The following is a 26809-nucleotide window of genomic DNA, read 5'->3' on the forward strand; positions in this document are numbered from 1 at the left end:
TACCTGTGTGTATATTTGTTTGTTCGCTATGCACACCCAGACTATGAAAGCTAGGGCTACCAAATTTTTACCATAGACTCCCCCCCCCCCCCCCCCCCCCCCCCCGGAAGGTTTTTTTAATCTAACATTCAGAGTTGACTGATAGGGCTACCAAATTTTCACCATAAGCTTCCCCCAACCCAGATAGGTTAGAGTCAAAATCCAATATTCAAGGGCCGTTTCTGAGGGGTCATAACCCCTCTTTGTCATAACCCTAATTTCTTAAAACTTCTGGAGTTGACATCCATATGGAAGTGTTTCTATGGATACAAACAGACTCCTCACAATATGGGGGCCATAAGGCACCTCAGTAATAAGGGGGGCAACTAAAGGGTCAACCAGTAGGGACAGGTCTTGGCATCCTACAGGAAGTAGTATTTCTGCTAGTGTCCACATACCCAATATAAATAAGGACCAGGGCAGCCAAAATGATGGGGGAAATTCAGGGGTCAAAGCTCATGGAGGACTTGAAGCCAATGGGTACTATATAGTAGTCCTGGTTACTTGCCTGAGAACACAACCCTCATGAATGACCTCAATGACCTTAAAAAATGCCTCTCTAACCTGGCATGCATGGGTTCCATGGGCAAGGGACTGTCAAATTCAACAGATACCCAAGACACAAGATGAATCCTCTACTGGAGAATATGTGGTAGCCCAACCTCAGCCTAGCTAAGAGGATTGTGACAGGTACCCAAAATGTGTCCCAGTCATGATGTGGAAGGCAAAATCACCATTACTACCCTCTGTCCCAAAAAGGAACTTGAACCAGCCAGGCTAGTGCAACTGTTCAATTGAGGCAAGCAGGAGCACACACAACTTATCTTGTGTGGAATGACACTAGATAGGTGGACTCTGGGTTGCACAGTCTAAGCTGTGCTTGCTTTCCTCAGGTCACTGATTACAAGCATCCAGAACACTTAGATGGCCTTCGATCTAGGGAAATGCATCTTCCCTGCATGTCTCCAAAGAGAAACTAATGTGAACAGAGTCAAGGTTGGTCCTCCTCCCCAAACAAGGACATGCACGTCTCTAAGAATGAACAGGGTTATTCAGCAGGAATCAAGAAAGAGTACACCCACGCACAGATCAGTCACAAGCAAATGTGTGCACAGTCCACAGTGAGTGGGCGGTGGGATCACTGACACTCCCAACAGAAGAGCAATGCCTTCTAGATGACTTCTCAGCCATCTTACCAAGGTAAACTACTTGGCCTTCCTCCCGCATGTGTTGATCTGAAGATGAGAAATAGAAAGATGATGATAAGGAAGAAGCAGCAGCCTCAGGAGTATAGATACAGCACATGCAGAAAAAGCATGAAACTGAAGCAGGAGCAGTGGAGATAGCAGGAACAAACATCCTGCCAGCAAAAGCACCATGCAGAGAGAGATCAGTTCAACTGGCCTGATAATTACATATTCACATACAACGCCAAAGTTTGCAGTTTCGACAATATTTATTGTATTATGTCATTAAATTTTCTAAAAATAAATGCACAGAATTCCCATTAGGTATAACTGTCAAACATTTTCACTCCAATATCATATAGTATGTGTTTGTCTGGACATATGTGATAAGAAAAAAAATAATAATCAGGTGGATGTTTCACATATCGTTGGAGATCTAGTTGGGCCACAGGAAATTCAGTCCAGGGAAGAATTTGAAATATATGGACACACTTCGCACTCTTAAATTCAACCTGAGCTTTAATCAAGTTGGTTCAGCATATTGTTTCTAAATTTTCTTACATGAACATAATTTTCAAACAAAAGAGATATCAAGAGACTTATTTGAGTGATATGAATTAATGATCTCAGTGGAGTATGTAATAAACAACAAAGAACTAAGTAAGATTGTTTTCCTTTTACGCCGAGAAGGATGCAACATAATAGGATATACTCTTCATTTTCTCTTCACATATCACACACATCTAAAATTTGAAAGCGCAAGCACATTCAGGGTGAATTTATAGTGTGAAAACACATTTTATATTGATCACATGAATGATGCAAAATCCAATAAGTAACAACAGGTACATATAAAAAATTAAATGGTTCTCTCTTCAATTTTACTTGTAATTCCTGCATGTTCTATTTTACTAATTTCAGGAATAAAATATTTAGTTGTACAACAAATACTAAATCCTATGTTATTGTTATGACCAAAACTTTCCTATCTTGTACAAAATGTGTGACAAATGAAGAAATATAAACATATTGCTAGTTTTCTAAACTACAGACGAAAATAAAAGACACTGAGCGAGCCACCTACCTACCGGTACCAGCCAATCAGCGGCCACCAAACAAATGTCTCGTAGGCATGGGGAGGCTCACCCAGGAATCAACTCTAAGTGAATCAGCTATAACTGATTAACTAACCTTTGCAGTATTACCATAATTTACACTTAGCACACCCCCAAACCCCTATATAAGCCATACTTGCCTTTTGTTTTTCTGTAATTACAGCCATCCCTCATTTATTGCAGGGGTTAGGTTCTAGAGTTCCCCCCCCCCCCCGGCCCCCCCCCCCCCCCCCACAATATGCAAAAATCAGTGAAGTAGTGACATTACATATACAGTGGACCCCCCGTATTCGTGCTCTCCAGATTTGCGGACTCACACATTCACGGATTTCTCTTGGGAACGTTTCCCCACATTATTAACAGAAAATTCGCACATTAGCGGTATTTTTCTACGAGAAATATCCACAAATTCCTGGGGTTATTTTATCAATTTCATCACAAAATGTACTTTTTGTGATAAAACTATTAAAAAAAGCAAGTATAAAAATGTTTACTGGGTTTTTCTTGAGTTTTAACTAACAAAATAGGCTGTTGTCAGCGTTTTTTATAGGGGTTCCAACTATTTGCAGGTTTCTAACTATTCATGGGGGGGGTCTGGTAAGCATCCCCCGCGAATACGGGGAACACTGTATTTTATTATTTACTGGATGTGTATATATTTTAAGGCTTTATAAAACCTCCCTACACTCTTATAAACCTTTTTCCCACTATTATTAACCTTTCCCCACACTTATAAACACTTCCTATGCACTTAGACACTTTCTAAACTCTTAAACGTATGTAATTAAAAAAAATTATGAAGTTTGGTGAAAATGGCACGTGGCTGGCTGGGAAGGGTTGATAACAAAATAAACTTTATTCACATTTTGCAATGATAATCAAAGGAATTAATTGTGTGCTTGTCTGATTGTGCATCTGCGTGCATGCATGTTAGAGAGAGAGAGAGAGAGAGAGAGAGAGAGAGAGAGAGAGAGAGAGAGAGAGAGAGAGAGTTATCAGCTTCTGGCAGATGTGAAAACAATTCCTCATGTGTGTATGACTGTCGACACATTTTTTACATTTCGATCATGAGCGCAAGGAGATTCTGCCACAGCACATCAACTTACTATTGGCAAACGACATAATTTAAAATTATATTCCAAAAAATCATGAGGATTTTGCAAACAAGCACTACTAAGTAAAGAATGCAAGAAAAGGAAAGTGAGATCAAATCACTTCTCAAAAGGGAGTCATTTAAACAAACAATCCCAGGGGTGCAGAAGCTGGATGAGGTGACAGTGTGTTTATTAGGGAGCGGAGTTAATAATTTTCCAGAGCTAAAAAATCGTAAAAAGCAAGTGTCACTCAATAGGTATTTACAGTAACAAAAATAAGTGATTTGGGCAAATCAAGTGTAAGTGAAAGAAATGGGCAAAAAATAGTGAAAGAAAAATATTCTGAGCCCAGCTGGAAGTCAGTGGGAAGCAGAGCCCCATCCCCCACCCAATAACCCACCACTCTTCCATCTCTTCCAGCCAGCCCAGTCCCACACAATCACTCTAGTAAGTCTCGATCGACTTCTTATTGTTACTGTATTGCATTTGATTATTTGTATACAGTATCATTATGATAAATTCATTGGGAATTCCCTTTTTATTTTCTTTATGGGAATTGTTACTGTTTTACGTACATACAGTAACATTTTTACTGTCTCTTCTTCTCTCCTCAGCAATATAAACATTCCCTCTCTCTATTTCAAGTCAGCTGTGTGTACCTGTGGTAACATGATTTCGTTAATCTTTCAAGTTAAATTTTATTATCAAATGCTCTATTCTTTAATTCATTTTGTTGAATATGGTTACCTTTAATCAATATATTGCAAAGGAAAAACATTTAAATAAAACCTTTTCTACACTCTTATAAACACTTCCTACGCTCTTAAACACTTCCTACACTCTTAAACCTACGTAATTTTAACATATAAAATTCTATATTGGTACATATCACTAAATATACCACAACTTGAATGGTTAACGTGACGATGAATTAGCTATGCAGTACCGATGATGAGGTGAATGTATGTACATAGTGCACAGCCAAGAAGAGCAATACAGCTCTTCATCAGGCACTTCATCAAGTGGTGCAATATCTTCGTCCCTTGTCCATAACTCCTGTTTTCACTTCAGTAAAGGCGTAGGTGTAACTGGTATCTTCTTCCGAATGAGGAACATAGTTATGGGGAGTTGCAAGTACTGCTTTTCCTTCTCGATGAGGTGTTTATAAATCCAAGTGCCACCCTCAATTGTATTTGAGAACTGCAACAAACAAAGCATCTGGGGGTCCCATTCTTCAGCCACTTGCTGAAGTTCTTTGGCCATTCTGACCATGGTTGTGAATCAATCAAGTGTTAGGCCAACATCCTCTTCTTCAATCCCTAGTTCCTCGTCCGCCTTCTTTGCTTGCTGACTTTGTCATCTACATCAGGTCCTCATCCGTCAATGGTTGTGAGAGGGCATTGATCAGGTCATTACATCATCAGGGGTCATATCATTGAAGCCCTCTCCTCCCAATGTTCCTCAATGGACGAGTGGGTTGCGTACTTGTCTATCATTCTGGTAGACCATGTCTGCTCCCCGCTGGTGCCAATGTGAAACCAGAGGAATTTATTTCTGATGATTAGAAATTCATTTCTTTTCTTGATATAATGTGGTTCAGATCCCACAATAAGCTGTAGGTCCCGTTGCTAAGTAACCAATTGGTTCCTAGAAACGTTAAAAAAATCTAATCATTCAGGCCAGCCCTAGGAGAGCTGTTAATCACCCAGTGGTATGGATAAACTAAAGATATACTTTTTTCTCTCCTTCCTGTAGTTTTGCCAGCTTCACAGCTTTATTTAGCACAGAGTGATTGACTTCACCACGAGAGAATCCTTTATAATTGTGGACCACTTCCGGCCACAAATTTTTCCCATTGGCATTTAACGTTTCATTCATCTCCTATTTAGGAGACATGATGCAATGGTGTAGTCACACCAGTATGCCTTCAGTGAGAAGTCTTCGTCAAAGTCCATAGCTTCAACAAGGTTTTGCAGGAGTTTTGCGTATAGAGAGCCTTAAAATCACATAGAACGCCTTGATCCAAGGGTTGAATCAGCAATGTGGTATTCGGCAGCAAGAACTCTCTCTGCAAGCCATCATATGACAGATCGACAGCGTGGCCTCCAGCATTGTCCATGATCAGAAGCACTTTGAATTTGAGGCCTTTTTCTGCCACATAAAGCTTGACCTCCATGATGAGGCACTGGTGGCATCAATTTGATGTGAGGAGTTTCATGATCCAGGCCTTGATATTGTTCATCCAGTACACAGGCAACACATTTTTAATCTTCTTTTTTAAGACCCTTGGGTTTTTTAATTTATGAATACTGTACAGGCAGTTCATGTTATCGGCGGACTCAATTAATGGTAATCCAGTTTTATGGTGCCATAGGCTGAGTTTCGGTTATTGGCACCATAAGGTGCAGATAATAGTTATGGCGCCATAACATACCTAACAGAGGCACCATTAACCGGTTATCGGCACTTATCCAGTTATCAGCGCCATAAGCACCAAAATCGCAGTTTCTGTTAATGGCAGTTTTCACTTATCAGCACCCAGCCAAGAACAGTACCCCCCGCCAATAACTGGGGACTGCCTGTAAGTCCTGGCTATATCATAAAGCCTGCAGCATTCCCCCACACAGAGTTACACGATCCTTTTGAGCTTTAAATCTGGGGCTTTGGCTTTGTCCTTCATAACAAAATACCAAGATGGCCTGTTTCATCCATATCAAAACCTTGCTCATGCTTATAATCCCCTTCCTTGATGATGGTTTTGAGTGTTGTTCATGTATTCCTCGGCTCTGGATCTATCCGCAGAGGCAGATTCTGCATGCAGAGAAAAGCTGAGTCCAAAGCATTTCAGAAACATGTCAAACCATCCCGTGCAGGGACCGAATATGGTTGGTCTGGCGAGAGAAGCACTCAATGGTCCTGCTTCAGGGTTGTATCGTCATCACCGTCCTGGTCTTTGTCCTCATCACCATCACGAACGTCACCACTTTCAGCAAAAGTTTGGTAAAGCGTCTTAGCCTTTGTGCAGATGATGTTGGTATCCAGCAAGATATTCTTCTTCCTGCAGTCAGTCATCCACAAGGCCAATGCAGACTCCATCCTCACAATGGCCTTATTGCAGGGTTACCATCCTCTTTGCAGTCTTGTTAAAAGACAATGCTGCTGTCTTCCTTATATTCTTCTCATCCTTCTCTACATAGTGAACCAAAGATTTATTGATCCCATAATGGCAGCCTACAGTAGTGTAGCTTCTCCCTTCCTTTGGCATGTCAAGGAGTCTCACCTTTTCTGCAATGGTAAGCATCTTTCTCTTGGCGCTTGGGTTCAGTGCCAGAAGCCATAGAAGGCGCAGAACATCTGGGCAGTATCATAGCGCTTGAAATAAATTCAATATCTTATCAAAGTTTCACAAAACACAACACCGCACAGCAACACTATGCGCAGCCATCAGGCATCAATGTGAAATGGACAAGGCAAGATGCTGCTATGCAAGAGATGATGGATACTGATGCTACAGTCACTTGGCTAATCAGTGCCCAGGATACAGAACACGGTGCTTTGGTTGGTCGCCTCCCATCCATCAACCAATAACATGCCATGTACAAACTAAACATGGGGAAACCAGCTCAAGCAAAAGCATCCGTAATGTATTTTCCATACATGCAAGTGTTTGTCAGCTTGTCTGCTGTACGTGCTACATATTCTATTTTGGTTCCAAATTCATTGCATTCTGCATTATGTAAAGATCAGCTCATAGGTTATCAAATCTTTATTGAAGCATTGAAAACAATGAAAAAATTACTATTTCACATAAGTGACTTACCAAACAATTACACTAGCTGTACGCTTTCTTACCTGGCAGTCGAAAATTCAAATTCCTGGCGGCGGTAGCAGCGCTGCCATCGTCTGTGTAGGTGATACAGATCTCGCCCACTTTCCGGAATACCTGGTACTGCTGAACTTTAGACTTAAATTCGTTTTCTGCCTGCCACTGGGTAACACCGGTGGTTTGTTGTTGCAGTCGACTTTCGTCGCAATTGTGGATTTTTTCTTTTTGGTGATGTACAATTTCTTGGTTGGCTTTTTTGCTTCATCGGTTAGCTGTCTAGTTATTAAAAAGTATGAAAATGTCTGATGCTAGTTCTTCTTCAGTTAGGTTTTGCAGCAGTGGCTGCAAATCTAGATTAGCTAAACTATGTTACAATCCGCACTCCAAAATGTGTTAATGTAGGGGTCAGTGCTGTAGCAAGGAATTAACTTGTGATGAGTGCCGTATAAATGAACAAGGTTGGAAGACTTTTCAAGCCCATTTGGATAAAATGGACAAAGATAGGAGAAGGAAGCAGCGCTTAGAGCGTGTAGTAAAACTAGAGTAGAGACAACTTCCGTGCCTTTAGAGGCAAGCAAGCCGTCACTATCTTCTCCACTTTTATCTAATATTTCACTTTTTGATAGTCCTCCAACTTCAGTACCATTTACTCCAGACCAGGTGTCCCATGTTTCCGATCCCAACACCATTTCCATATTAGAGGTGTGTTCGTAAAGAGTCAAGCGATAAGGCCAGTGTTAGGCCAAGTGTCAGTGTCAGTGTTGTGTCCAAGGAGGCAGCTGTCCGTTACCCCTATTCTAGACGAAGGTCACTGTCATACTCCCCAGCTCTCGGGAGAAGACATACCGGAGGTCAAAGGGAGACTGGGGGAGTTTGCCCACGGTCAGTCGCCGACTACGTCGACTCGCGAGTGTCCAGGAAACGCTGCTGGAAAGGTGTAGATATCAAGTGATGTGCAGTTGTCGTCCGACTCAGAAGTGCAGTCGCCTGTGTCGAGGTGAAAAGTGTGGAGTGATTTAGTGTCGCGTCCTTTGAAGAGACATGCCCAGTGTACGAGAGGGATGTCGCCGCCTGTTAAGAGCGCTCGCACGCTTGCGAGACTGACTCGCCTCGTTGTGTATCGGTAGGAGTTTCGACTCGTTCGCCTCATTCATCTCAAGCTGTTTCGACTCGTTCTCCTCCTTCGCCTCGTGCTGCTTCGACTCATTCGCCTCGTACGTCTCGTGTGGTTTCGACTCCCAGTCGTTCGTTTTCGAAGAAGAACCATACGACAGCCACGACTCCGGTCCAGATTTTCGGGGAGGATCGTCAAGTCCTCTTTGGATAGCGTATCTTCGGATGGAGTCAGACATTCAGGTGCGTTACATTCGCACACTTGTGAGACTGACTCGCACCGTTGGATTTGTTGTGTGCAGTGGTACCGTTTTTTCTACATAAAGGCAAATGAAGAATTTCATTATTCAGTGCCGTAGCCAGTGGTCGGAAAAGCCATGAGGAGTTGCCAGATGTCACAGCCACACTTATAGACGAAATTCCTCAAAACGGCAACCCTGGTTATGTGTCGATAGGAATTTTGACTCGTTCACCTAATTTGTCCCGAGCTGTTTCGACTCATTCACCTCGATCTGCTTCGACTCGTTCGCCTCATTCACCTCGAACTGCTTCGACTCGTTCGCCTCATACGTCTCGAGCTGCTTCGACTCGTTCGCCTCATACGTCTCGTGTTGTTTCGACTCCCAGTCGTTCATTTTCAAAGAAGAGCCATACGACAGCAACGACTTCGTCTTCACCTAAGGGTGATGCGAAGGCCAAACCCTTGCTAGAGGATTCCGCTTTGGGTTCCTTTAAACATCAACTTCAAGAATTGATGGTCTTTTTGAAGATGGTCTTTTTGAAGAATACAACGAGCTAGAAGACAGAAGAGGACGGAGTATCAGGCGTCCTGTCGGAAGAGGAAACTCAAGACCAAGATTTGAAGCCCTCTTCTGCGCTTATTCTAGTCTGTTAAGGTTCCTGTTGCAGACGTATACGGACTTTGTTTTTTTAATCAGCTACGCCTTATTCCCCTCCGTCGATGTTTGTGAAGGATAGGAGATCAACGCCTTCGGGATTACCGAAACCAGTCCTCGAAGAAAGCACTGAAAGAAGAGAACAGTGGCTTGCTAAGAAGAGGGAGTCAGGCAAGGCTTCGTTCGCCTTCCCTCAGTCGAAGTTCCAAATAAAAACTACAGGTTTTATGCGACAGGAGAATGTCCTTCTTTGGGAGTTTTCTGCCTCCTCCTAAGGAGACTTCTCCGGCCTTGTGGACTCTCACTTACTCTGCCCGCTGTGGCTAAGGCGACTAGGAATAGTGTCTTCCTAGTTAAGTCTCTCATGGTTGACGAACTCAATGGTTCGAATTGGGGACCGTTGAGCCACCCTAAACTACATCCAATTCCATTCCACTTTTTCATGCTTGGAATCTTGGAGGAACTAAAGACGAATGTCAAGGCCTCTATGCTTGGAAACTGATGTAACTTCTTGGTGTCCTTCAGAAATAACAAAATTCCTCAATTTCTGTTATAGATGTTTCAGAAGAAGAGATGCTAGGTCGTCTGCACCATGACCTAAAACTTTCCACTGGGACTGGTAGAGCTCGGCAGAAGAGCTTCTTCTGCAGCTAGCAATAGCTTCTGACGCCCTTCGCGGAAACCCCTTTGCTCGGACCAGGTTCCTGACAGTCTGAAACCTGTCGGGACCAGAGCGGACAACCTGTGGTATCGGTTGTGATGGGGTTATCTGAGAAGCGATGGATTTTGTGGAAGTAGTCTGGTAAATCCACCAGCAGATTGAGAAGGTCCGGGAACTGCTCTTTCCTGGGCCAGAATGGTGCTACTAGGGTCATTGTCACATTCTGGTGCGATTGAAGCTTGTTTAAGATTTCTCTTATCATTCCGCAGGGAGGAAAAGCGCAATCGTCCAGTCCTGCCCAATAGATCTAGCAGCATGGCATCTGTTCTCCACGCTAGTGGTTCTGGAATAGGAGAACAGGAAGGGGAAGGCGATTGTCCCTCAATGTGGCGAACAGGTTTACTGATGGTCTTCCCCAAAGCTTCCAGAGGTCCTGACACACACTCTTGTTCAGAGTCTTTTCTGTTGGTAACACCTGATTTACTCAACTCAGTTCGTCCGCAATCACATTAATTCTCACTTATGCAATCTTGAAAGAAAGGTGATCCTCTTCTTGTTCGTCCAGGTGAGGAGATCTTCGGCTATCTTGCCGAGAACGAGTGGGTCCCTCCCTGCTTCTGCACATACGACTATGCTGTGGTGTTGGCCGAGTAGTCTGCTATGTTTCTTCTGGTGACTAAAGGTCGAACGCTTGTACTCCTAAAAGGATGGCCTTCAATTCCTTCCCATTGATGTGCAAGGTCTTTCTCATTCTGTTCACAGACCTGATACTCTCTTGGCTCCTAAGAGGGCTCCCCATCCACTGGCTGAGGCATCTGAGAAGAACTGCAGGTCGGGGTTCAACACGACTAGGGAAATTCCTTCTTGTAATCTTTCCCTCGAAAGCCACCATCGAAGATCCACCGTTATCACTTCCATCAGGGGGAAAACTAGAGTCCGATTGTGTCTTCCGGGACCAATTTGTTTTCAAGAACTGAAGCAGCCTCATGTGTAGGCGTCCTGACTTAACAAACTCTCCAGTGAAGCCAGGGTCCTGACTAGGCTCATCCATTCGAGAGCTGAGCAGGATGGGCGAACCAGAAACTGTTGGACTGGCGACAGGCAGGATTCTTTCTTTTCCAGGGAGAGAAAAACCCAAAAAGCTAGCGAAAATCCTCCTTAATAGAGAATCCTCTGAGTAGGAATCAATTGGGACTTCTCAGTGGTTATTAAGATACCCAATTGTTGTGTCAAAGTAAGCGTCTTCTCCAAGTCCTTCACACACGGACGACTGGATCCGGCTCTCAGGAGCCAGTCGTTTAAGTAAAAGGCTGTGTTGATCCTCATCAAGTGCAGCCATTTTCCCAGAGGAGCGAGAATCCGAGTAAATACCTGAGGTGTGTGGCAGACCGAAGCAGAGGGCTCTGGACTGGAAGACTCCTCTTGAAGACGAATCTCAGGAACTTTCTGGAGTTCTGATGAATAGGGGCATGGAAGTATGCATCCTTCAAGTCGAGAGATACCATCCAGTCGCCCGGTTGGATGGCTGACATTACTGATTGACTGGTTTCCATTCGGAATTTCTTCTTCCAGACGAGGATGTTCAAAGCGCTTACGTCCAAAACAGGTCTCCATTCCCCTGATACCTTGGGGACTACAAAGAGCCAGTTGTAAAACCCTGGGGAGTTCGTGTCTGTTACCTCTATGACCTCTTGGCTAATGAGCTCTTCTACGTCTTTGGCTAAAGCCAAAGCTCTTATCAATTCCGTAGAGTATGCTGTCAAACAGACAGGTGTATTGGACAGTGGTGGATCCGGTGAAAGGGATCACATATCCCTCTCGAAGCACCTGTATGACCCGCTGTTCTGCTCCTCTTCGACCCCAATTCCTCCCAGTAGCTGTGGAGTTTTGCCCCCACGGGTGGGTGAAGGACCTTTCGATCATTTATCTGTCTTAAAGAGAGGTCTCTTGGTAGACTTGGAGGTGGTTCGTAGGTTAGTCTTTGGTCTCTGCTGCCACCTCGACTTGCCTCCTCGAAAGGTGTGCTTTTGGAAAGGTGAAGCTTTGGCTCCCGTCGCCCAAGGTTCCTTAGGTCTTCTCACTGATTGAGACAGAAGATCATTGGTGGACTTGTTCTCGAGGTCCAACAGTACATGCTTGACAGTTTCTTCTGGAAACAGGTGAAGTTTACTCAGAGGGGAGAACAGCCGATGTTTGTTTCGTGGATACTCCTAGAGATGTGAAGGAGCACTACCGTTCTCTCTTCTTGAGTACTCCCATAGTGAATAAGGCAGCCAATTCCACTGAACCGTGTCTCACTGCCCGTCCGCACAGGACAACAGATTGAGCCAGTCTGCAGAAAAATCCTCATCCAGAGACTGGCAATCTTCAATTTTCTGGCTAACGCTGTAATTGTCCAATCCAGAAAACTGAAGACTTTTATCACCTTGTATAAGTTCTTCACCAGGAGTAGCGGAAATGGTGTTGGGAGAGGAAGCATAGGGGGACCTGGTGTTTACCCTCTACTGTCTCCTCGCCTTGAGTTTGAGGTGTTTTGCGTTTATGGGAAGTCTGGGGGTACATGTACCTGAAGTACCCACCAGTTCTTATATCTGGTTAAGGGTATAATATGGTTTTTAGTGTAAGTGATGGTGTTGTGTAGTGTTATCTGGTCTTTTCCCCCAGGGCAAAGGGCAAACTATTATTGTTTTTGTCAATCATCGGTGAACTTCCATGATTGCAAAAATCCCACCATTAGTAGGGACGACCCTGGCCTTTACTGCCACGTCTCCTACATGTGATGAGAGCGCCGACCAGAAGCAGTATCTACCTGTAGCTGCTCTCTCACAAGATAAGGTACTGCAGACATTATATATAATGTGAGCACATGACTGTTGTTTTTTGTTCATAAAGCTGTCCATAGACCCCCCTTCCGGGTAATGTGGAGTCAGCTAGTGTAGTTATTTGCTATGTCACTTATGTGAAAATGATATTTTAATGATTAAATAAGGTTTCACATATACTTACCAAACAATTACATAATCAGAGCCCTCCCTCCTACCCACATATGGACGTTGCGGCTCAACGAATTGAAGTCTAAAGCTCACCAATACCAGGTATTCCCGAAAGTGGGCGGGATTTGTATCACCTACACAGACGATGGCAGCCCTGCTACCGCCGCCAGGAATTTGAATTTTTGACTGCCAGGTAAGAAAGCGTACAGCTAGTGTAATTGTTTGGTAAGTATATGTGAAACCTTATTTTATCATTAAAATATCATGTTTCTCTGCATACAGAAGTAGAGATTGTAAAAAAACAAAAGGAGTTGTAAAGGGTGAATGTACATATTGTTTTCAATATTTTAGGCAAGAAAATGCTTATTTTAATACAAGAAAAATCTTAGATTAGAAAATGCTATTTTATCACTAAAATAAAAATTTTAGGATAGAAAATGCTTAGTTTAACACAAATAAATATAATAAACACTACCACAAAATCCCGTGATATAGAGAAAAATCTGCAACACAAATTTAGATATATTAAATTTTTAAAATGTGCGATCCAGTGAGACTGTGATGAGTGAACCGCAATATGGCAAGGGACGACTGTACTGTAATTAACAGTACAGTGGTCCTCCATATTCGCAGGGAATGTGTACCAGACCCCCTGCGAATAGTTATAATCCGCTAACAGTTGGTACCCCTATAAAAATGCTGAAAATGGCCCATTATATGTAAAACTCAAGGAAAACCCACACAAAATTTTTATACCTGGTTTTTTTAAGTTTTATCACAAAAAGTGCATTTCATGATGAAATTGATAAAAAAAATTACAAATTTGTAAATCATTTTTGAATTTTTCAAGCTAACAAACCTGAGGTCTTAATAATGGGATATTGTCCAAGCACCAGCTGGTAACCAGTTAAAATAATCAGAGATTGTAAAGCAAGGAATCTGTGAGATCTGGCAACGCACGAGGTGAAAGCTGGTCAGAGACCACACATTCAACCTCGTGACACACCAGTCATTTCCCAACCCAGGAGATAAGAAAATGTTGAGAGGGGTGGCTAGAGGTGGGCAGTGCACATTAAGAACTCAGGTTTGTTAGCTATGAAAAATACAAATTGATTTAAAAATTTGTCATTTGTTCATAAACGGAACAAACCTTTGTTCTTAACAATAGGATAGACTTATATTTGGTGGGAGGTACAGACATCCTAACCTGGCTGGGAGTTAACCCACCTGGCCACCTCCCTATAAAAAAAAACTAGTTCTAAAGGAGGTGGACCAATGCTCATGAGAAGATAGATAAACTAATATCTAACAACTCAGCCATCTGGGCTGCAATACAATGATATATGAGCAGATTCATTGCATCTAGGGAACTAAAACTAATTTTGACTGTTCCATAACAAACCATATACAGTGGAACCGCTACATACAAAAGTCCCTACTTATGAAAAATCCAGGTCACAAAAGCAAAGAACGATTTTTTTTGCTTCTGTGTACAAAAATAATTCAGGTTGCGAAAGGGTAAAGTCCGAGATTCGCCCGGGCCGCCAAGAACAATTTTAAAACTTGCACGCCGCCGAGTAGATTCGCTACCATCCTCCCACTCTCCCATTGGTTCCTGATGCTAGTCACCGCCGTAAGATCCTGCTCTCCTATTGGTCAGCATCTGTCCCATCATCCCTCTACGTAAAGGCGTCCTTTGACCATTTCGTCGCATCAGCATTATCGTACGTACATGGAATTCGTTCATTCACATAGATTTTGCTTGTTAACGTAAATTCGTGTTAGTGATTTCGCTTTCTTCATAGTAAGTCACTTTATTGTGTTGTGTGTGAACTTAATTAACTTACGTTATTAGCCATGGGTCCCAAGAATCTTGCTGAAGTTCACGGAAAGAAGAGGATGCTTTCTATGGAAACCAAGATGGAGATAATCAAGAAGTATGAGGCTGGCATGCGGTGAGTGTGATCGCTAAGGAATACGGCCGAAATCCGTCGGCGATAGGCACCATCCTTAAGCAGAAGGAAGCCATCATGGCAGCTACACCTTCCAAGGGCATGACTACAGTATTTTGTCCAACAAGAGGAGCCACGTGCATGATGAGATGGAGAGGCTGCTTCTTGTAAGAATTAAAAACAAAGAAATCGCTGGCGATACGATAACCGAGAAGGCAATCTGCCACAGGGCCAGCGCTATTTTTGGTGATCTGATTGCCCAGGGCGAAGACGACAGAGGAGAAGGGACATCGACGCCAACCCCAGACTTCAAGGCTTCTCGGGGGTGGTTTAATAAATTCAGTAAACAGACTGGCATCCATTCGGTGGTGCAGCATGTGAAGGCTGCCAGCTCAGACACAAAAGCGGCCGAAGCCTTTATTAAGACATTCAACGAGATGGCGATCAAGGAAGGCTACAGTTCTCAGCAAGTCTTCAACTGTGATGAGACTGGCCTTTTTTGGAAAAAAATACCTCGTCAGACGTACATAACGCAGGAAGAGAAGAAGCTACCTGGGCATAAGCCTATGAAAGACAGGCTTACTCTTGCACTTTGTTCCAACGCCAGTGGGGATTGTAAGGTGAAGCCCCTACTTGTCTATCATTCGGAGACTCCTCGAGCCTTCAAGGCCCACAAAGTGCTAAAGGAGGAGCTTCCGGTGATGTGGAGGGCTAATGCGAAAGCCTGGGTAACGAGACTTTTGTTCACCGAGTGGGTAAATCTGTGTTTCAGCCCGACAGTGAAGAAATTCTTGGAAGAGAAGCGCCTCCCTCTGAAAAGTCTGCTGTTGTTGGACAATGCCCCTGCTCACCCTCCTGGCCTCAAGGAAGATATCCTAGCAGAGTATTCTTTTATCAAGGTTCTTTATCTTCGCCTAACACCACCCCTCTCCTTCAGCCCATGGACCAGCAAGTGATATCGAACTTCAAGAAGCTGTACACAAAACATCTTTTCAAGAGATGTTTCGACATCACCGATACCACAAACCTCACCTTGCATGAATTTTGGAAGGAGCATTTCAATATAATGATATACATCCGACTCATCAATCAAGCTTGGCAGGAGGTATCGAGCGAACCTTGAATTCTTTGTGGAGGAAACCCTGGCCTGATGCCGTATCCACCCGAGACTTCAAGGGATTCAACGGGGGCGAAGCTGATGTAGATTCAGAAACAGCTGACAATCCTGAAACTGTTTCGCAACCAGGTCTTGACAAAATCATTGCACTCGGCAAGTCCATGGGGCTGGTCGTCGACGAGGACGACATCAATGACCTTCTCGAGGAGCACCAAGAGGAGCTTACGACGGATGACTTGAAGGAGTTGGAGGCCATGCAACATAACGTTGTTCAAGAAGAGTTCTCTAGCAGCGGCGAAGAGGAGGAGGAGGACCCTATGACAACGGCAGAAATTAAGGATGTTCGGATGTTCTAGCTGCTTTTCATAAAGTGCAATCATTTGTAGAAAAGAGACAACCTGAAAAGGCTTACCCAGGTTGTAAGCTTGTGCAGTTCAATGTCGTTTGCCTGAGTCGTTTCAGGAACATTTTGAAAAGCAGGCAGAAACAATTTTCCTTTTTTCCTTGGATAGTTATTTTTTAAAAGGGCCTTGAGTAGTAAGCAAACAGGAAGGTCCAAGTGATATGAAAAAACAGAAAATTGAAAGTGGTGAAGAAATTGAAATTTTGTATAAAAAAAAAGTAAAAAGTAAAAAAAAATGTAAAATTCAGAAAACGGCAAAAATAAAAATAAAAATTAATTTTAAGCTTTTTTGTAAAGTTATGTGTTAATGTTTTCTGCCATTTGTTAATGTGTTTCGTAAAGTTCAGTGTTAATGTTTTCTGCCATTTTTAATGTGTTTCGTGAAAGTAAGTGTTCATGTTTTCTGCCATTTGTCTTCCTCCTCTGTTGCCACTTTTAGACATCGCCTCACTCAAAAGGTAAGGTTCCACATTTTACTACATATGTACGTACATGTATGTACAGTATTTCTTGTACCCTGTACACTAATACACTTTATTTACAGGTACAGTAAAGGTTAGGTTAGGTATTGAATGGTCCAAATTGTTGTATTTCATTGTTTATTGGTCAATTTAGCTTTATTATAAAATTTACTGTGGTGTTTTTGTAGGGCTTGGAACAAATCAGGCAATTTACATGTAAAAACATAGTTCGAGATACAAAAAAATCAGGTTACAAAGGCCACTTCGGAACAGATTAATTTCGTATCCTGAGGCACTACTGTAATCATAGCGGCCTGTTATTACTCCTCACTCCCACTTCCTAGAGAGTGGAGAATTTGCTACTCAACAGAGGGTTTGATTATTTCAAAAATACATAAAGCAAACTAAATATCAGCATGAGTACCTTACTTACCTGTATCAGACCTGTCCAGCATGTGATGTGTCTATATTCCTCAACCCACCCGTAGGAAGAAGAAAGGAACAAAGAGAAAGAAAGAGACCAGCCAACTCAGTGATTCTCTCTAACACACAACCACCTTTGGCAAGATACAAAATTGCCTGGTAAAGGGCAATGGATGAATTACACTTGTTGGGCAGCCACCACAGGATCCAAGAAAAACATGTCCATAGACCTGTGGGCAACATCTTAGATAAAATGAGGTGAATGTGGATTTGCGCAATCAAGTACCAGCATTCAAAATTCTACGAACAGCAAAATTTTTCTTAAATGCCAGAGAGGAACTTATACCTCTGACGTCAAATGCTCTATCCTGTACAGAATCAGTGACAGAACTATCAAGAGATGAATAAGCCTGCTTGATTGCCTCACGTATCCAGTAACAAATATATAGTGTTCTTGGAAACTTCTTTCTTGAATCAACCCTGTTAACAAAAAGCCTACAACAACCAGGTCTGAGATGTTGGGTCCTTTTAAGATAGCAATGTAGGGCTCTGACAGGACACAACAAGAGCTCTTGTGGGTCATTGTCCACAAAGTCATTCAAAGATAGAAAGGTCACAGACCCCCAACCCCTGGTATATTTCACATCATAACTTAAGCCATGAAGCTACCACACTCTCTTCAAAGAAGCCAAGGCTAAAAGGAAAACTGTCTTGAGCGTCAAGTTTCTGTTGGATGAACAACGCAACGACTCGAAAGGAGCTCTAGTGAAACTTCTAAGGATGAGTGAAACATCCCATGCCAGAGGCTGAAGTTCCCTTGGAGACCAGGTCTGTTCGAAACACTTGAACAACAAGATCTCCCAAGATGAAGAGATGTCTATGCCTCTTAGACGCAACACCAAGCTCAGCGCCACTCTGCAGCTCCTGATAGCAGAAACTGAAAGGCCTTTCTCATTCCTGAGGAAGACCAATAAAATCTGCTATACGTTGAACAGAGGTTTTGAGTGGAGAGAAACCCCGTCGACAACACCAATCACAATAGATTGCCCATTTCCCCTGGTAAACTGCTGAAGAGGACTTCCTGAGATGACTGGACATATGTCTTGATATTTCCTGAGAAAAACCTCTCGCTCGGAGATACTCGATAGTCCCCGTCCGTGAAGAGACAGGGATTCTACTGACTGGTGAAACCTTTCAACGTGAGGCTGACAAAGAAGCTGCCGCCACGGGGGAATCTCTCTTGGAACCTCTGACAGAAGAAGCAGAAGGTCTGGAAACCACTCTGCCTGAGGCCACAGAGGAGCTACCAATGTCATCCTGAGATTTCAAGAACTCATCATCGTCTTCAGCACTTGACGGATCAGGCAAAATGGCGGGAAGGCATACACTTCTAGGTTCTCCAAAGAGTGTTGGAAAACATCCTCCGCCAGAGCTAGAGGATCCGGGACCACCGAACAGTAAACTTCTAGTTTTCTGTTGAAGCGAGTTGCAAAGAGATCCAACACAGGCCTCCCCCATAACTGAAAAAGCCTGTCCGCCACAACTTGATGCAGAGACCACTACGTGCCCAGGGTCTGGTTCTGACGACTCAGCTTGTCGGTGACCACATTCTTCTTGCCTGGGATGTATCTGGCCAAGAGCTACACCAAGTTGTCATCGCCCACTGGTGTAACTCGACCGTCAATGAATGGAGCTGGTGAGACACCAGACTCCCATTTGTTCACATAAGCGACCACCATGGTGTTGGACATCAGAACTACCGAATGACCCTCTACCTTCTCCCGATACTCCTTCAGTCCCAGAAAAGCTGCCTTCAACTCCAAAATGTTGATGTGTAGCAGCTTGTCTTCCATACTCCAAATGCCTGACGTAATGAGGTCCCCTAGAAGAGCACCCCAACCTGTGAGAGAGGCATCTAAAAACAGAAGGAAGTCTGGAGGGAGAGAACTCAGAGGGACACTTATTAAGAGATTGTTATTGTCCAACCACCAACAAAGGTCTTTCCTTACCTCTTCAGACAGAGGAACTCTCTGAAGAAGGGAATCTCCTGCCGGGAACAAGAAGTCTTTCAGCCCGCATTGCAGAGACCGAAGATGAAGATGACCATGAGGGACCAACTTCTCTAGAGAAGACAAAATCCCCAGAAGAACCTGCCACTGGTGAGCCGGCTGTTCTGGTTGTGATAGGAACTAGAGTACCACTACCTGCAACTTCTCCAACCTTTGGTCCGATGGAAAAACTCTCGACGCTGTTGTATCTATAACCATACCTAGATAAAGAACTTTCTGGCTGGGATCAAGATTTGACTTCTCTAGGTTTGCTACAATGCCTAGCTCCCGACAAAACCGAAGCAGTCGATCTCTGTCCTGCAGCAGCTTCTTCCTGGAACTTGCTATGACCAGCCAATCAAGGTATCTCAACAGGCGAATCCCCTGAGCATGAGCCCATGTCGAGACGAGGGAGAAGATCCTTGTGAACACCTGAGGGGACGTGGTCAACCCCTGAAGCACAGGAACTTGAATTGGAATATCTTCTCTCCAAGAGCGAAGCGAAGAAACTTTCTGGACAAAGGATGAACAGGGTTTTGGAAGTAAGCGTCCTTTAGATCTATCGACAGCAAAAAGTCGTTGTCCCTCACTGCTGCCAACACTGTCCGCAGCATCTCCATCTTGAACCTTGTCTTCCTGACAAAATGATTCAGGGTGGATAGGTCAATTACTGGCCTCCAGTCCCCGTCACTTTTGGTACCAAGAAAATGCAACTGTAAAACCCTGGAGAAGGACGCATTACTTCCTCTATCGCACCCTTGTCCAGCATTTTCAACACTTCCTCCCGAAGAGCTAAGAACTTCAGGGAATTGTAAGAATATGTCTGACTGAGAAATGGTCTGTCCGAGAGAGGGAGAGAGAAGTCAAATGGCAGTACATATCCCACCCGCAGAACACCTACTACCCAATTCTCTGCTCCATTTTTTTTTTATTTACTTTGCTTTAACCAGACATTTGAGTTAATATCAACTCTCCTAGGGCTGGCCCGAAGGATTAGACATGCTATTTAAAATCTCTATAAATTACTATCTAAAAAATAAATAATTACTATCTGGAATATATTATAAACTACTATATATTATATCATATAAATGGTTAAATTTAAGGAATTTTAAAATATTAAAAAGTGAAAATTTGTCACTTTCTGACAATATTTCATTAAAAGAATATCTTCTAAATATTATGTTTCTTTGGGCTCTATATTTTGGATAGGTTTTAAAAATATGTTTTACCGTTATTTGTACATTGCATATTTTGCACATAGGTATAGGAGCATGGGGGTTACTCATTAGGTAACCACGTGTCAGTTTAGTGCCACCAATTCTTAGCCGTGCCAATATTACTGAATTCTTGCGGCAATTCTGATAGGAAGATGGCCACAGGTCTACAGTTTCTTATATTTCTCTTACTTTATAGTTAGGATGGTTTTCCCTCCAGTTATTTTCCCATTTTTCTTAATCAATCACCGATTTACTGTGTCTAATGTAATTGTCTAGTGGTAATAATTCTGCTGGTACTGGGAGTGTTCTAGCCTCTTTTGCATGGGTGTCTGCTTTTTCACTGCCTTCTAATCCTATATGAGATGGTATCCTACATAGAGTAACAGATATCTTTTGCCTTTTCATTCCATTTAATGTATGTCTAATTTCATTTATAATTTTATTTTTTGGAGTAAAAGAGCTAGCTTATTGCATTTATTGAACTTAGTGAATCGCTAAAGATGGCTACTTCATTAAACTGGTTTTCAAATATAGTTGTTAATGCTGTTTTTATTGCTAGTAATTCAGCAGTGAACACAGATGCTTTGCTTTGTAAGGAGGCTTGGATCTTTAGATTGTTTCCGTAAACAGCAAATCCAACTCCCATATCATCTTTGGAACCATCGGTATATATATGATTATTATTGTGTATCTTGATATGTTCCAGAGCATATTGTTCCAAAATGGTATTGTACATAGTTTGTTACATATCTGGGGAGCATTTATCAACTATGGAGGCATTATTTAGTTAAAATTGTAAAATTTAATATTATAAAGATCATTGTGATTAAATAATCTATTACCTTTAACAGGGGAGGATGGGATAATTTTTGTATTCCAGAAACAATCTGGATCTTTAAATAAATCTTTGGTTTTTGCTGGACTATTTACAATTTTTAAAGCTCTGCACTTCGTTGTTATTTTGAATCTATAAGATAGTGGCATTTCTCCACTTTCTACAATCAAAGATTGGACTGGAGATTATTTGAATGCTCCGGTGGCTAAACAAAACCCAAGATGGTGTACAGGAACTAGCATTTTGAAAGTAGTCTCACTAGCAGAACTATAAATTGGTTCAAAAGAGATACGTATTATCCATTCCCGGGGCAGAGTTACTACAAGTTTTTAATGTAGCATCAAATTCTTCTAACGTAAATGGGACATTGTAGTATAATTGTTGACTTGTTTCGAAATTAATTACAAGCAGTCCCCGGGTTATGACAGGTTCGGCTTACGTTCCGAGGTTAAGGCGCTTTTCAATAATATTCACCAGAAATTATTTCCAGGGTTACGGCGCCTACAACGCTGATCTGGCACAAGAAATATGACACCAAAAATGCAAAATAATCAATATTTGAAGGGTTTTTTTATGAAAAATGCAATAAGAATGCAGTTTACATAGTTCTGAATGCACCCAAAGCATTAAAAGTAAGGTTTTATTAGGATTTTTGACGATGTTCCGGCTTAGGACGTGTCTCAAGAACAGAACCCTCGTCGTAACCCGGGTACTGCCTGTATATGTTTTTCTTCATTCCTTTTTCTAATGCGAAAATGTTCATCTAAATTCAAGCTATTACCTATTGATTCTAGATGGTGACCTATTATATTTGATATTTCTTTTAAATCATGAACTCTTTTGCCATTATGTAATATTGGGGATCTGGGTGATCGACTATATTTGCCATTGATTTTTCTAAATCTATCCCACATTTGTTTAACAGTGTCACCTGAGAACTTTGAGACGTAATTATCTCAAGATAATTTTCTATTACTAAAAACTTTTCCTCTAGAGCTCCTCCGAACTCCTAGGGGCAGGATTGAAAGGGAGGCTGCTTGCTAGGCTTAGCCTGAGGAGGACTGAGGGACCCTAGCCAAAGCAAAACCCTCAGATGACTTAACAGGTGAAGATCTTCGTACCTGTCTCTGAGGTCTCTGAGGAGGAGGAGGCAGAAGTAAACATGCCTCCAACTTGGAAACCGCCTGATGGAATAACCTGCCCTTAGTATCCGCCTGTCGCTGGTTAATCAAATTTTCTAACTCAGTTCTTGGAATCAGGAACTGTGAATCCAGAAGATCCCCATTCCTGAGGGCTGCCAAAGACTCATGAGTCCTGGCTAGTAGAGGGTTGGCCCATAAGTTCGCACTAAGACCAGACTGCAACAGTCTAGCGAGAGAAGACGAACTCACTAACCCTTCTACAGACCTTTCTGAAGCAATCTTGGGTATCGCTGTGGACCATAAATCAAGCCAGGAGGCCATCTGGAAGGTGGAAGCTAAGGCTTCTTGTGATGACAAGGAAGGACCCTCCAATCCAACTTGCTCTAGGGTTAAACCAGGTTTGAGATGAATTACGTCCGGGTTAAGGTGACAAGGCATCAAATGAACCACACTAGTCAAATAGTACTTTCTATCTTGCGTGAGAGGAGGAGGAAGGAACTTGGACGACCCCTACTAACATAGAGAGCCATCCCAGACCGACACCAAAGTGTTCACACATTGTAAGACGGACTGAGCATGGCCCGACAGGGAGAGTTCAAAAGAAGTCTTAGGATCCTGACTGGCACCCAGCAAGGCTTCTAAGCATGTAGACGTGATAGAAGACTGAGCTTGTGTCCTTCATTCGAGATTGTTGAACCCACGAATGAGATCAACAACCTCCACAAAGGAAGACAAAAACTCCAGATTGTCTCCCTCCTCCTGCTCTGGCAACGGTGACCGACGATGTGAAGAAGAAGATTTGGCAGTATCGGCTTCCTTTTGTAGCAACATTGATGAAGTTTCGCTAGAGAATCTAGCATTCTCCATATTAACGGTTGGGGAGACACCTCTAACATTCGAAGACCCAGCTATCGAAGGCTCTTGAGCGTTAACCAGCGATGACACTAGAGAATGGTCTTGGCTCGAACTGCATACACTCGTGTGAAGAACCATGTACACCGTCAGTGAAATGATCAAGAACACGTACGTGAGGCGAAACACATACACGTCTCACAACCAAGCACGGTCCCAAGACACAGAACATGACCGAAGAGAGTTTCTTGAAGGCGAACAATTCTCATGATCAAGACTTCTTTCAGGCAAACAAGGAACCCAATTGTGGGCCGAGGAATCCTTATGCTCTTGACCGTCAACCACAGTTTTGTCGAGTGACGAATCCTTACACACAGCTTGGACCACTTCTGTTTCTACAACTTTAGACCTTTTAATCAGCGCCTTATCGTCCTTATGGCGACGAACTGGAACTGAGGCAGACGAAGAAGGAGCACCTCCAAAAACATCAGCACATACATGCAACCCTGAGATACGTCCGCATACAAAGATGGAGCCTTAACTCTCATACTGTCACGAACACATCCATGCGGAGAGACATGGCCGTGAAGTGACTCATTACCAACATGCATGGGGGAGACCCGACAATACAACAAAGACGAGGATGGCTCCTTTCCGCAAACTCCACTGTCAATCCCACGAATGCTAACCTGTAATGGGGAAGCACGACCATGTGGGCAGCTGGCGAAGCGCTCCTCTCACCTGCACAACCGCGGACATGCGTGGGGGAGACACAGTCGTGAGAGGCAGAAGGTAATGCACTCCCTCCACTCAGAGATGTAATCGCAAAGTCCTTGATCCTCCAACATTGGATAAAATGATGAGGCGGCGATGGAGAAGGCAGTGGCGAAGGAGATAAATCTCCTTCCCTTAGAAGCAGGAGGTGCAGAAGAGACCTTACGTTTATGCACCGTCTCCTTCGTAGCGAAAGCAGAAAACCTCTCTTCCAGCCTCTTGAAGACTGCTTGACACAATGCCTCGGATGGCTCAGCGAGAGAGGACAACAATGTCATAGCTGGAAGAGATGATGTCATGGCGGGAAGCGATAAAGTCATAGGGACGGGAGGATATGCAGCTGATTCCACTTATGTCACAGTTTGAGAAGGGGCTGGGAGTGACATCACGACCTCCCTATGACCAGAGCTAGTCAATGGCCTCACTGGCGGAGCAATAAGGTGATACCCAGAGACCGTAAGCAAGGTTCCACAAGATGGCTGCACGCAAGAGCCAACATAGAAGAATCCAAGGGGAGTCCTTGAATCTGGAGAACGCGAATATGGGGAGGGGGGGAGGGCACTCTATATTTTTACTATTTCTTACAGATAACTAATTTATGCAAGCTGTTTCGTCAAAGATAAATCTCTTGAAAGTCCACAATGACTAATTTTACACCTAAGTAGGGCAAATTTGTTAGCATCCTGTCTTCAAGAATCAGGGTCAGAATAAGTTCCAGTAACAGCATGAGCTAAACCCAAGCAGCTATTTCAGATTTTTTCCTCTTTCTAAACTGTCATCTTATTCTGTCTGATGGCTACAGCACCTTGGCTGTTTTTTGGAAAAAATGGAAAACAAAGGTATAGTCCTTATATGTACCTTGTCTGATGTCAGAATTTCTAGGTCTCAAACCTATCTCTTTGGTCTTGTTATTTTTGCCATAGAAGGCAGCAACAGAACCTTTTTTGTATCTTTTCCTCTCTACCTATAATTCTTCAAATGGGAAGATGAACAAGAAACATATCAACTCAGTTCAAAGACAAGGTACATTCCTGACCTCTGCAAGCTGTACATAAAGAATAATGGCTGGTTGTCACAGGTGACATAAACCTGGCAAACTCATTTATGACCAGGACCTCTTCGCTGATCCTTCTTTCTAATTTATCTGTAAAATCTTTCATTAAACCCAGCAATCAACAATTAGTTATGTAATAGTTTTACATTTTATAACAATATCTATTTTCTTTGCATCCCCAACACCTACCTGCTCAGATTCTAGCACTTCTTCAAAAATGCAATCATAATCTTAATTGAGAAACCTAGGCCTTTCTCTATAACTAGTGGTTCCAACTTGTTCTCCTGTTCATTGACTCAATATTACACCATCCAGCACCATTCATTCCTCTACAACAGGAGTTCCTGGATCATTTATCTGTAAAACCTTTCATAACATTCTGTAATAAGTGATAAGAATGTAAGTTTTCCCTTTCTTTTTACCCCCAAAACCTACCTCCTCAGATTCTAGCTCTTCACGAGCACGAGAATCTTCTTGGTAGAGAAACCTTGGCCTTTCTTCATATCCAGGGGTTCTTACTCGCTCTCCTGTTCGTTGACTCAATACTACACCATCTAGCACTATTCGTTCCCCTATGACAGGACTTCCTGGATCACTTATCTGTAAAATGCAATTTTCAAATCATTACCAGAACTAAGTCTGATACAAGCTGTAATATCCAACCACATATGCAATATAAATCTAAAAATCTTCAGGTTGGTAGCAAGGCACAAAGCTCTGGAATTTTCTGGCCACCATTTTCCTTTACTATTCACATATGCTCCACAGGAAGGTTGAAAATTAATACAGTAGCATGATTAAAAGATGCAAAAATGTCATAGTCAACAAACCAAGCATACCATAAGCTGTAGTAAAATCCAAAAGCTGAACAAACTAACAAATTGACTGATACAAAGACTAACATATAGCTGTACAGGCAGTGTCCCGGTTAATGGTAGGGTTCCATTCCTGGCTGACCGCTGCTAATCGAAAATCGGTGATAATAGCACCTGCTTAACCCTAAAACACTATTGTGAGGTATACAGTAATATCACAATCTTATGCAATTCAAGTTGTGCAAATTCATAATAGCACAAACTTTTCATCAGAACCTAACTAATTACCATACGCAACTTTTCACAGACACCCAAACGCAAAAACATTTTTGAATCCTTGAGAAACCCTGTAAAAGTGCTTGTTTAATTTTTTAAAGTAATATATGTTTTCATTTTATGTGTAAATTAAATAACTCTCTCTCTCTCTCTCTCTCTCTCTCTCTCTCTCTCTCTCTCTCTCTCTCTCTCTCTCTCTCTCATCGAGATGAGAGTATTTTTATGGTACAGTAGTGCCTCGTACTTCGAACTTAATCTGTTCTAGAAGGCTGTTTGAAGTACGATTTTTTCGAAATATGAAACAAATATCCCCATAAGAAATTAAGGGAATTATGATAATTTGTTCCAGCCAACCCAAAAAGTACCCCTTTTCACATTTTTTATATTATTAATATGTTCAAAATGAAGTTTTTTCAATAAAACTAATATTGTAATACTTACCTGAACACCTGAATTAGCCCTGGTCTCTGACCACCCCGAACAATATCCCCACATACTTACCCAACATTTGGG

The 26809-nt window shown here is 42.6% G+C and overlaps 1 protein-coding gene across 1 annotated transcript in view; it reads right to left on the reverse strand.

Annotated features, from left to right (window-relative positions):
- Positions 1 to 26809, reverse strand: part of LOC135220633 (E3 ubiquitin-protein ligase RFWD3-like) — an 82689-nt gene that overhangs the window by 11635 nt on the left and 44245 nt on the right. The window contains exon 3 of the mRNA XM_064257950.1: positions 25641 to 25805. The gene's annotated coding sequence lies outside the window, so the exon portion shown is untranslated. The remainder of the gene's footprint in view (positions 1 to 25640; positions 25806 to 26809) is intronic.

This window comes from Macrobrachium nipponense, chromosome 2 (genome assembly GCF_015104395.2).
Source record: "Macrobrachium nipponense isolate FS-2020 chromosome 2, ASM1510439v2, whole genome shotgun sequence".
Taxonomy (NCBI): Eukaryota; Metazoa; Arthropoda; class Malacostraca; order Decapoda; family Palaemonidae; genus Macrobrachium; species Macrobrachium nipponense.